General features: G+C 28.6%; 1 long non-coding RNA gene and 1 pseudogene across 1 annotated transcript; both read right to left on the bottom strand.

Annotated features, from left to right (window-relative positions):
* Window positions 1-3,442: 3,442 nt before the first annotated feature.
* On the bottom strand, window positions 3,443-4,238 carry LOC145038651 (uncharacterized). Its single transcript, XR_013679479.1, has 2 exons — window positions 3,865-4,238; window positions 3,443-3,740 (listed from the first exon to the last, which is right to left on the bottom strand). It is a non-coding gene; the product is annotated as an uncharacterized LOC145038651 (long non-coding RNA).
* A 1,367-nt stretch (window positions 4,239-5,605) lies between these two features.
* Window positions 5,606-10,244, bottom strand: LOC145039843 (3-ketoacyl-CoA thiolase 2, peroxisomal-like; annotated as a pseudogene).
* Window positions 10,245-12,933: the final 2,689 nt, after the last annotated feature.

Genomic DNA, 12,933 nt, shown 5'->3' with positions numbered 1-12,933 from the left:
TTTATAACTAAAACTAAAACTAGTATATTGATATTTTAATATATTCTGATTTACTATACATTTTATTATCATGATATCTAACCTATTAATTTTTATCGATCAATCTATGTATGCAAATCATTGATCGAACAAACTTTGATTTTCCACCTCTGAATATGTCCTACTTATAATTAATATCAACAATAAAATTCAAACCTAAAATATCATGAAATAAAGTTCTAAGCTTTACCAACTAGGCTAAACATTAGGTTATAACTTGAAGGCAATAAATAATTAGATTTATAATTAAGGATGAATTTTATGTAGCTTATATTCAAACGAATATTCGAAGAATATATTGATCATGCTTAAACATATACAAAACATATTAAAGTATATAAAATATATTATTGAACCAAAAAGCATCTTTAAGAAATAAACTTACTGCCGGCAGAACTTGTAAATCAAGTAATATTCTCATATGGTGCATAGAATTCATCATACTATGTCGTTTTATTTTATATATATTCATTATAATATTCTTAAACTTCAACTCTTAACTTGATTTACTTTCAAAATTTTTGAAATTTTATTATTATCTTCCTCTCACATCACATCTTTATGCCGAACACCTGCTAGGCTATATATATTATAGTTAAGAATGAAAATTATATAAGAGGAATATAAATATAAAATTTATAAATTTTTTGGAATTAAATAATGTTAGAAGCTAAATTAGAAGAAGACTAGACAATTACAATGCATATATATATGATAAAAAAAAAAACAATGTAATATAGTGAGTTTGAGTACCTAAGCTTATATACCCCTAAGGATATATTCATTTTTTTCATATATATATATATATATATATATATATATATATATATATATATAATTATTTATTTATTGTTTGACAAATTTAACCTTTAGCTGGTGATTAAAAGCATAAAGTTATAGTTTTTAAGTGTTTAGAATTGTATCTATAAAAAATAAAAAATAAAAAAAATCAATTTTTTCCTAAAAAGATAAAAGTTTTTAAAATCACTTAAAACTCTTTCCGAAATATACTCTTAAATTCATAAAGAAAGTTAGTTTCTAATCAAACTTATGCATATCAAACACAAACTATTGTGTTTTATTGGTAACCAAATAATTTTGAACAACAATGTAACCTAACGATTTATAACTATGAATAGTTTTTTTTATCACCGTAATATCTATGGGTTTAAACCTAGTAAAATAAGAAAATAATATTTCTTTCATTAATAAAATTTGCTATAAGTTATGCAATTAAATAAACCATTCACAAATAAATATAATATACCAATTTAGTTAGATCTTATATCTTAAACATAATTTATTTTTACGGAAAATTACACTATAGTTCATTTTTGTTTATGCAATATTTAATGAAATAATTTTTTCATTTTTTAATTAAGTCATACTTTATTTTATTATTATTATTTTATGATTAATAAAATAATATTATTATCGTTAAAATGTAATATATTCTTACTTACGATTATATTAAAAAAAACATCCATATAAGCATTCATAAAAACGTATGGATATAAAGATCGTGAGTAAAAATATATTACTTTTTAACTAGAGTAATATAAACAAAAATTGTACTAAACTAAAATACAAACGTAGGAATATAAAGATCGTTAAAATCTCGATATCGCGATGGACATAAGCATTAAAACTCTTTCCGAAATATACTCTTAAATTCATAAAGAAAGTTAGTTTCTAATCAAACTTATGCATATCAAACACAAACTATTGTGTTTTATTGGTAACCAAATAATTTTGAACAACAATGTAACCTAACGATTTATAACTATGAATAGTTTTTTTTATCACCGTAATATCTATGGGTTTAAACCTAGTAAAATAAGAAAATAATATTTCTTTCATTAATAAAATTTGCTATAAGTTATGCAGTTAAATAAACCATTCACAAATAAATATAATATATCAATTTAGTTAGATCTTATATCTTAAACATAATTTATTTTTACGGAAAATTACACTATAGTTCATTTTTGTTTATGCAATATTTAATGAAATAATTTTTTCATTTTTTAATTAAGTCATACTTTATTTTATTATTATTATTTTATGATTAATAAAATAATATTATTATCGTTAAAATGTAATATATTCTTACTTACGATTATATTAAAAAAAACATCCATATAGGCATTCATAAAAACGTATGGATATAAAGATCGTGAGTAAAAATATATTACTTTTTAACTAGAGTAATATAAACAAAAATTGTACTAAACTAAAATACAAACGTAGGAATATAAAGATCGTTAAAATCTGAGATAGTATGAAGAAGTTATGACATTCAGAACACATGATCTAAGCAACCATGTACTCGATATCGCGATGGACATAAGCATTAAAAGCTCAAACACCTTATTAATGATTGTTCCGTGTAAGATGTAATGAGAAAAACCAAAAGAAATCGTTCATAAGTATTGAATAAGTACAAAACCAAAAATTACTTATTCTGCAACCAAAAAAATATTAATGACTAAATGTATATAAAAATATTAATGATTAAATGTGTGCAAAGTGAAAAATATATTACTCTATTAAGTCATTTTTACCGACTAACCTGGAGTTACCGGTCATTACTACTGAATGTGTACAGTTTAACAAATTAAAGGGGTAAATGTAGACGAAAAAAACTCAGTGACCAAATTTATAAAAATCAAAAAATACATATTACATTTTTAAGTCATTATCCCGTTTTTTAATTTAAAAATTAATAGGCTGAGTTCTTTACTCAATGTTTACCTCAAAATACTATATAAAATGAAGCAATGTCAAATAAGCCTAGGCCGTGAAGCATTAATTGGTATACAATAGTTTTTTTTTTCATACACAATTCAGTGTAATATTGTTTATAGTTATTTAAAAAAATAAAATTGGTATATAATAGTTTTTTCGTACACAATAATTTATATTTTAAAATGTTATATTTATTTATGATTTTATAAAACACATTATTGAATAGTCACATTTGGCAGTAAATAATGCAAAATTGTGGGTATATTGAGAAATATATATAATATTTTTGCATTTTTTCAAAAAATATTAAAGAAGATAGACCACAATTTTTTCAAAAATATGAATTGCTGATTAATTGATTATTGATTAGACAAGCGTTTGATTTTCATCCAATGTCTTTTGAAATAACCAAAAAAAAAAGTGTATCTCAATAATCACGCAAAACTCGCCCGTGACTTATCGAAAGTACAACTGTAAGTTTGTGAGGTACAACAAAAATTGAACAGTTTGCGTGCTTTGCTGGCATAATTATTGGTTGTGTTGTGTTAGACGATTTCTATTTTCTAAAACTAGACGTAGACATGTGAACAGATTACTTTAATGAAATTAACAACGAAAGCCACAAGAAATTGCAGATGCACATTCTACATCAGAATTTATGAACCATAATAATAAATTGATATTTAACTTTTAATTAATCTGTTATGTTAATAATACAATAATAATAATACCAAAATAGCCTTGGGCCTCATGGCGATAAGCTTCACAGCGTTTAAATCACGCAAGAACATGAAAAAAAAAAAAAAATGGAAGATCTCATACGTTTATTATCGGTGAGCAGTTACCAGAGTTTCGATAAACCTCAATCCATCAAACCTCGGAGCGAATTTCTCCACGCAACAATTCGATTTCTCGGAAGAATCTTCACTGTGTTTGCTCGATCCTTGATGATCCTGAACATGAATAGAAAACAGAAACTTCTATCAATCATCCACTTCGCAAATCGAAGTACTAACGAGCTAAATAACAGAAACGTGAGATTTATTCGATGATATGACGAATTTTGGATTTACTTACCTCGTGAGAAGTTTGATTTTTGGAACTGGAGCCAGATATGGCGGTAGTAGCAGAAGCGGCAGCCATGGAAGCTGCAAAGAATCCTGATTTCTTCATGCTGATGTTTATGCAACTGAGACAAAATGTCAGAATATGATCTCCGTGGATCTGCTGATCAGAGTGGTTCTTAGTGAATTTTTTTTTTAGAGAGAAAAAGAAAGAATAAACGGTGGAGAGAGATGTGGTAAGTATGAATGCGTTATATATGGAAGAGAGGAAGGCTGCTCTGTTATTCAACACATCTTATGCGGCAACCAATTTCCTTTCTGTCAATTGCATTTTGTATTTATATATTTAGTGGCCCCCATCAAAATGTGTTACACGGTCACACTCTGTTCTTCCCACAAATCATATACCATATTATATTATAAGAAAACAAAATTACATAAATGGTCCATGTTGTCGACACAATTGACCAATTCTTGTCTTTTTGACAATGTTTGTCTATAGATGGTCAGTGGCGAATTTAGAACAAAAAACTACATGGTTCTTAATGTAAATGAGTTGAAAAAAATATTAAAAAGTAAAAAGTTATTGTGGTGGTGGTGGCGGGGGGTCGGGTCGAAATCGGATCAGATTGTACGTCTTAAAATATTTAAACATTACTTCAATAGTTCTAATAAAGTTCTTACAAATGAACCATATGAGGTCTTATATCTTGAAACATATTTAAAATTTTGTCGTTATTGATATTTTTTAAAACATTTTTTCAATATACAATAGTAAACTATCACTTAAAAATTAATCACTCATTTTTTTTACGTATACAAGAAATCTAAGATTTTAAAGTTGTGGATTGATTATGGTCGATGGAGGGGATGAACAACAACAAAGGGCGACTGAGCAATGGCCTGGTCAGACATTGATTGTCGAATGGAAGTTGGCAGGCTCAACGATTTAAGGCTTGAAGCCGCATGGAACGAGAGTCATTGAATGATGTTTCTAATTCTTTTTTTTTTTTAATTATTTTAGATGGATTGTGCTATATTTAAACATTCGGTTTCTTCTAAATGGTTATTAAGTATAAAAAATATGGGTTCATTAACTTCCTTAAAAAAATGATATTCCTTTCTTAAAAAACTTATTAGGTAGTTCCTTTAAAAATAACTAGTTGGGAAACCCCGCTCCGCGGGGTTCAGTTACGACCAGTAAAGTATGTTGCTATTGTCTATAATTCGCTCATTTACAAATACATAATAGTTAAATCTGTTGTAGTATGGCTCCAATTGTACGGTATTCCTCTGTAAAGTATGTTGTTGAATTGTTAAAGTACAATATGTTCAAAAGGAGAACATTTTCTTAGATCAAAAGAACAACATACTTTAAACGGACCATACCATTAAATGTTCTTCCTGGATGTTTACATTGATCCAAAAAAAACCTTCAACCTACAAGTGGGAAAAAAAATGTGTTAATACAATAAATAACAACATGCTTCCATTACTTCCTATTGCATCATTGTACTTTGGAAATTTTATTCAATTATAGCAAGTGAAAGTCTATCTACAAAATATATGTTTGCTTTAACAAAAAAAAACAAAAAAAAAAAACAAAAAAAAAACAAGAAAACAAGAAAACAAAAAACAAATCTTGCACTTTGCTTTATTCTGATCATAATATATTTTTTTTGTTTTTCAACTAATATAATAAGAAAAGTTAAAAAAAAAAAAAAAAAAAACTAAACAAAGACAAACTAAATGTATCAAGTAGAAGCAATATTATTCTCATTTGAAGTGAATGTTGCTACAATATTGTGGTGTATCATAATATCTGCAAGTTGCAAAAAAAAAAAAAAAATCTAGTCAAAGAATTAAGCTGAAAGAAAATATGTATATGTGTTTTTCTTCACATTGTCTTTCTAAAAGGTGACATCTTTAATAGTGAAGTGGCCATTTTTTGGAATTAAGCTGAAAGAAAGTTTCAGCCCTTGTCTTTCTAAAAGGGGACATCTTCTACTCAAAATGCAATATAACCTATAATCAAGGGACCATTTCGGTTACGACCAGGGTTTTAGCTCTTTGGTTTTCGGTATGTAGTATGAAGGAATATTAGTGTTTTAATGGATATTTTATTTTGTAACATGTATATATATGGTAAATTTAGAGGATAAAAATAATTGAGCTGAAGGGACATAATGGAATGATTAAGGGGTGGTAATTACAGCCGACTTGGGGCAGGTAAACACATTCAGTGCGGTAACCAAAACATCATGAAGACAAACTGTAAACCAGCCTTGTATGTAAATAGTTGCATCTCGTTACAAGGATTCATATTAATTAAAAAAAGTAGAATACATAATAATAGGAATATATATAATTTTTTTTAAAAAAGAACGAAAAAATACATCCACATAGCAGCAACAATGGCTGCTTATACCCTTTGAACTATAACGGTTTATTTTACTACTCTATAGTACTTTCTCATTATTAAGTTAAACAAATTTAAGATTTTTAATAAAAGAGTTTTAATCTTCAAAAAACAAAAGCATTTGAAAACACCATTAGATCATAAATAAAGAAAAAAGTTCTTCTAACATGAATGAAAAAATGATAACCTCAACGACATGTTGCAGATCAGTATTAGGCTCTATTTTTGGAGTTCCCTGCAAAGTTACACGCTTCTTCATTTCATGCAACAGAGTCGCAACACATCATGCTCCTACAATAGTAATTATTTGCATCTCATCACACACCATTAACTCTTTTTTTGGGATTATAATTACTTCAATGACATAAAGAGTAAGTGTATTTGTTGTGGTTACCTATTGCACTCAAAGGATGTCCAATGACCATAACGCCTCCATTCACATTGATCTTTTGTTGGTCAACTTTAAGCTTCTTTTGGCAATATAAATATTGTGAAGCAAATGGCTTTACCAGAATAAGCAAAATACATATATAGCAATTATTTCTCCACTCACAGCTTTTAATGAAAAAAAGATGAAAAAGTCTTCCAATTGTAGACCAACATCTTTGATTGTACCTATAATTGCCAGAGCGAGTGAAGTGGCTCAAGGATGATTCTGAATTGATGATAAAGGAAAATGGACCGAGCTTAAATTAATCTTTACATAAATGGTGAGTTTTTATATACCTAAGAGTCTAAGATTTTCAATTGATATTAACTGGCTCAAGTAATAAATTACTTCTATTTATTACTTAACTTTAGTTCAATGTTTAACTTTTTTTTTGGACAACAAGGCTTCTCTTCGTTAACAATACGGCAAGAGATTGCCAATCACAGTACAACCTATTTTGTTTTGTAACAAACAGGTCCCACATACCTAAATACACCAAGGATTGGCAATCCCTTTTGCACAACAACGTTTCTCTTGATTAACAGAACAACTCGAGCACCATCACTAACTTGGTTGAAAGTTTCAGCAGTGGTAGACCCATCTTTCTTAAAAACAGGTTTCAATTTTGCAAGATCTGCTAAACTTACCCCTGGGCGCATCCAATCATCAACAGAGATCGTGACTCGACCTATTCATTATCAAATAAATAAATAAATTAAAATAAAACTTTATTAAACAGAAAAAAACATAATAAATTAATTTAACTCACTGCAGCCTGATCTTGTTCTTGTCTTCTTACTTTGAAGCGTTGGGCGACATTTTCTGATGTGATTCCCATTGGAAGAGGACAATCTTGGCCTTGTGCCATGGTTTTCATCTTATGCCAATAAAGCACAAGAGATGTTCAAAACAGTCCAAAATGGAAACTTTTTTTTATCATTATTATTATTAACAAAGAGGGTAAAAATGTTATACTTTTGGGTTAACAGATTCTTCCCACGCCAGGAAAGCCGACATAAAAAGAAACCATCCTGCATTCAGTTGCTCTTTCGGAGCTTGGCGCCAACACTGATCCAACAACAATGTCTCCAACCTGAGCTGGATTAATATTTGTTTTTTCTATCAAAGCCTGAGAAATTACAACAAAACAATGTAAAAGTTGTACAAGATTTTTCAAATGAACAATAAAAGACAAGTTGAAACGATTTACCTTCAAAACTGGGGCAAGTATATTATCAGGATAAGTATCTTTGACCCTACCACTATTTGATTCGCAAAGGGGAGATCGGTCGCCACTGCATAAATGTTAAAAATAAGCAAAAAGAAAAAAGAAATTACAGAAAGGTGCATCTTGAAAGTACTCACAACTGATTCCATAGGGTTTCACCTGTTTGGTTGGATGGAATGAAAAAGAGTAGATTTTTTTAATAGGAATGGAATGGAATTTTTTATATCAAGTTAACAGTTATGTTATACTAGGCGTAACCTCGCACGTTGCGCAAGAATGCATCTAAGTGGTTAAAATAATTGTGGGAAAAAATAGAAATATGTTGAAATTTACGTTTTTAGTCATGTTTTGGACATTAACCGAATTATCAAATAACATAAAAATTCATCAACTTATATTTTGATACTATCTAATATAGTTCATACCTTATAAACTTTACTTTTAATTTTATAATATCCAATATATATTTTAAATTTTTTTATAACATTAATATAATCTACTTTTCTTATGTTCGATAATATTTTTTGGATAAAATAAGAAATAAGTTGTTTTGAATGAGCTATTAATAAACAATATTGAACTAATAAACTTTGTATTACACTATTTATATTATACCAAAACATCCAAGGTTTCATATATGAACTTTCAAATATTAAACATTGAAATTAAGAATGAAGTCATACAATATATATATCATTATACATAAATGTCATCAAGAGTTTTAAAATAAATCGATTAGTAAATATGATATTTAATTTTTAATTACATAATTTGCAAGGTGTACATTTGACTTTATGTTGGTGCGCCGAGAATCCTCTTCCTGAATTTGTACCTAAAAAATTAAGGTTAATAGAAATATAAAATAGATATTACCAAACATTAATATAAATAATTAAAAAGGGTATGTGGATCTCCTACCACCGGTTAAAGACAACATACCACTCTAGTGGTATCGATTCCTATGTGAAATTGAAGTAGTCATTCTATGTACACCTTATTTTCTAATTACATAAACAAATATGAGTAACCAAATATAAAAATGTTATATTTATGTAGGAAAAATATTTTAGTTAACTAACAAATTAAATAATATAAGTTTAAGAGTTAGGAGTTTCAAAACATTATTATTTTTATTAATCAATAAATTATGTAACACATGTTGAAATTTTTACAATCATTATTAAAAACCATTTGAAATATTAGATTTTAAATGAATTTTGGTTGAAGTGTTTTAACCGCTATATATATATATATATATATATATATATATATATATATATATATATATATATATATATATATATATATATATATATAGAGAGAGAGAGAGAGAGAGAGATGGAAAGTATAACATATGTATGGGTTTTAATTAATTATCTTTTTGAAACGATACAATTACAAAAAAAAAACATATTTAAAATATTTAATTAAATATTTTCGACATCACCCTATATAACATATGATCAATATATTAACGATTAAACCACAATATACAACGACTGTATTACAATAATCCAAAAACAAAGAAAATATAAAAACGAATTAGTATAACAAACTTACAAATTAAAATCTCTAGTATAATAGCATATCTCAAAAAGTAGTCATAAGACCCAACCCAACACAAAACCTTTAAGTTTGTTTTTATTTTGAAATTTGTATATGATTTGTATGCATGTCTTCCCAAAATATTGTCCTTTTTTATAGTAAACTTTTCACTAAATGCTAATTAAACATAATATAACTTATAAAACTTTTGAGTGTTAAATCATAATTAAGAAAACTTTTGAATTGCATTAATTAAAAAAGGGGGTTTCAAATGAATGTGGTTTGAGGAAGAATAAAAAAAGGGTTTCAAATGAATGAGATTTAAGAAAAGAAAATGATAGCTTTAAAAGTATGTATGATGTGCTTGATCGACAATCACATCGTTTGAGGTTTGCTAACTTTTCACTAATTTTTTCTTCGCCTCACAGTTTGTTGTTTCAGGCTCAACTTAGGTTATTGATTCCTATAGTTTCATATGGAGTAATTAGTAAGAAAGAAAAGTCAGTAAAAAAAATCAGAAAAATAAATAAAAATACTATTACCCGTTAAGTCGTCCATGTTTGCAGGCTTCATGCCAACAATATTAAAACTCTGACCGTTGATTTCAAAGTTCCAAAGGTTTATGTGTAAATCATCAATTGAGATAAATGTTTCACCATCACTACAAAATGGAAATAATTAATAATTAATCAGATAACATTTTAAATGTATATTAAATGAAGCAAAAGATAGTTACCTCAAGGCATTTATATGTTTTTGAATTGCATCCATCTGTTCAGCATGATAGTCAGTCCATTTGTCATTTAAAACGACTGAAAGACCCCAACTCCAATATCTATAACTATTAGTATTGCCATTAAAGGGTATAAAAAACAAATAGATAGTTTAAAAAATGGTTGTAGAAATAGAGCTAACCTTCAAAGCAAAATACGAAGTTTATGATAACACCCTTTTCATCTCCAGTAGAAACATAAAAATATGAAGTTAAATGTAATTACCAAGAAAGGTTAGTTTAACTTAATATTATAAAATTCAAGGAAATAATAAAAGATTGAAATAGCGGGCTAGCCTTACCTGCAACTAACCCATCCTTTCACTCCAACAAAAAAAGAAGTCAATTAACACAGCCTGAAAATGAGGTTTCTAAATCTGCTCAAAATTAAATAACATAAATATATATAAAAAAGAAATATATGAACACTTTACAAATGTAATATGTTTGTAGTAGAGACTATAACATGTACTGTAAAAAGTTGTAAGCTTTCTGATATCTGCAGTAGCGATTGAATAATATCCCCTTTTGACTTTGTAAGCTACAAAGGATTAAAAAAATACAACTTGGTTTTCATTTTCCATTTCGGTAAATTAAGAAGTAAAGTAACAAAAATCATAGTCCAAAGTCCAAACAAAAAAGAAAGTGTATGGATATGCACGCAAACCTTCAAGGAAGAACTGATTGGGTCAAACTGCCAAACCATTATTAGACTGTATGTTGGATGTAATATGTAGTAGTATAAGCATAAAAAATACAAAAAAAACCTCATTTTCCAAACATATAAAGAAATTGATGACTTAAAGAAATCGATGTGTCATTCAGAGACCCAAATCTCTAATTTAAAGAAAATCCATTTAATTTAATTTAATCTGCAGTCTCCACGACAGATGAATCTGCTATTGTTTGTCTACACTTAACTGAAACTCAAGAGAATTGATTCTTGTAACCATATTTCAATGCAAAACACGGTGACAAATTCACAATTGAAGGTGTACCTTCTACAAACATGACTCCAGACCAGATTCAAATTCGGTATATAACAATGGCTCAAAATCAGTTTCCAGTTTTGAGTTTGTCGTGTATTGTAACGCCCATAGATCCGGGCTAGTCAATTTTGATATAATAGGGATCCAAAACGACTTTTAGACAAAATATTATTTAGAATAAATAATATTAACCAAGTTGTAGAATATATCTCAAGGGTTCTGTACATATAAAGACCGCCGAAATCCGAGTTATAACGAAGAAGTTATGACTCGTCGAAGTTTCGCGACGGAACCGGCACGGCACCGGGGAGACGTAAATAGTGAATTTATGATAGAGAGACTTTTAGCCTTAGTGATCTAAATGAAAGTCATAGAATATGTAAACCTGAGAGTGTCCATAAAAAGAATGCTCAAATATGACTTCGTATGAGGAAGTTATGATTTTTCTAAGATTTGGCTTAGCAGTGCACGACCGGAAACTCGAATTTTAGTTCGAGCGGTTTTTGGATTATGTGACCTAAATGAGAGTTGAATATCTCCTTAATAGGAACTCAAGGGTAAAAAGACAGATGAAAACGGAGTTTGTATGAAGGAGTTACGAATTTTTCGCGGTCATTTAACAGTCTAATCTTCTCGTACTGTTGAATTTAATATCAGTCAAGAATTAGCCGACGAAGTCAAAATGAAAGTTGTAGATCTTAATTTTACCTATGAATGGATATAAAGAACGTAAAAAACGGAGCTTGTATGTGAAAATTACGGATTTTAGAAGTCGGAAGTGTGTTGTGCAAAAATGGGTGACGTGGCACAATCTTGGCCATTTCTTTCTCCCCAAGTCTTACCACCAGATGGTGACATGTGGCACCAAGTTCAGCCATATTTCAGCCTATAAGTAGAACCTCTCCCACTCTCATTTTCTTCACACCTTTCCCATTCTTTCTTCTCTTTACTCTCTCTCTCTCTCTCTCTCTAGAACCTCTCCTCTCTCTAGCCCCGAAACCCCCCGAAAAGCCTAGGGAACCTCCCTAACACGAGGTGGAAGCCCCAGAGTGCTCAAAGGCTCCGAGAAGAAGAGATTTTCGACTCCGGAATACTGCTCCCAGAAAAGCCCGATTTTCTATAAAACCCGTTGTATGTGAGCTACGCCTATGCGATTTTTAATATAGCTTTTATTTAATTATAGTAACATTATTAGGAACTTATAATAAGTAATTGGATTATTATTATGAGCTATATAAGTATTGTTTAACGCTTATATAATAGTAATAATAGCTAGACTATTAATTAGTCTCGACGAATAATATACTAAACTCTAGTGGTAATAATACTAGGTTTCGTCGAAGGAAATTATTTTTAAGAAGCGAAGTGCTGTCTGAGTTCGGAATCACCACATTTTCAAGTGAGTGCATGGTTACTTTCATCTTACACATAGATATGAAGTATATTATATAAATTATGTGCTATGTGTGCATATTATTTGAATACTTGTTGTCTATGATGGATGAACGATTTTATACATGTTTTAAAAGATTTAAACAGTATATTTATTTTATATCTACAAATAAAATGATGGGAGATATGTAATGATAGAAAAGTGATGATAATTAGGTAAATAAATGATGTAGGATGAAAGGAGATACCATAACCTTAACCGGCAATGTGGCGATGTAGTTATCTACTAGAGTATAGATGGCGACCA

Source organism: Lactuca saligna, chromosome 4, assembly GCF_052625555.1.
Source record: "Lactuca saligna cultivar CGN05327 chromosome 4, ASM5262555v1, whole genome shotgun sequence".
In the NCBI taxonomy this organism is placed as follows: Eukaryota; Viridiplantae; Streptophyta; class Magnoliopsida; order Asterales; family Asteraceae; genus Lactuca; species Lactuca saligna.
Note: the sequence above shows the minus strand (reverse complement) of the source record. Positions and strands in the feature narration are given on the sequence as shown.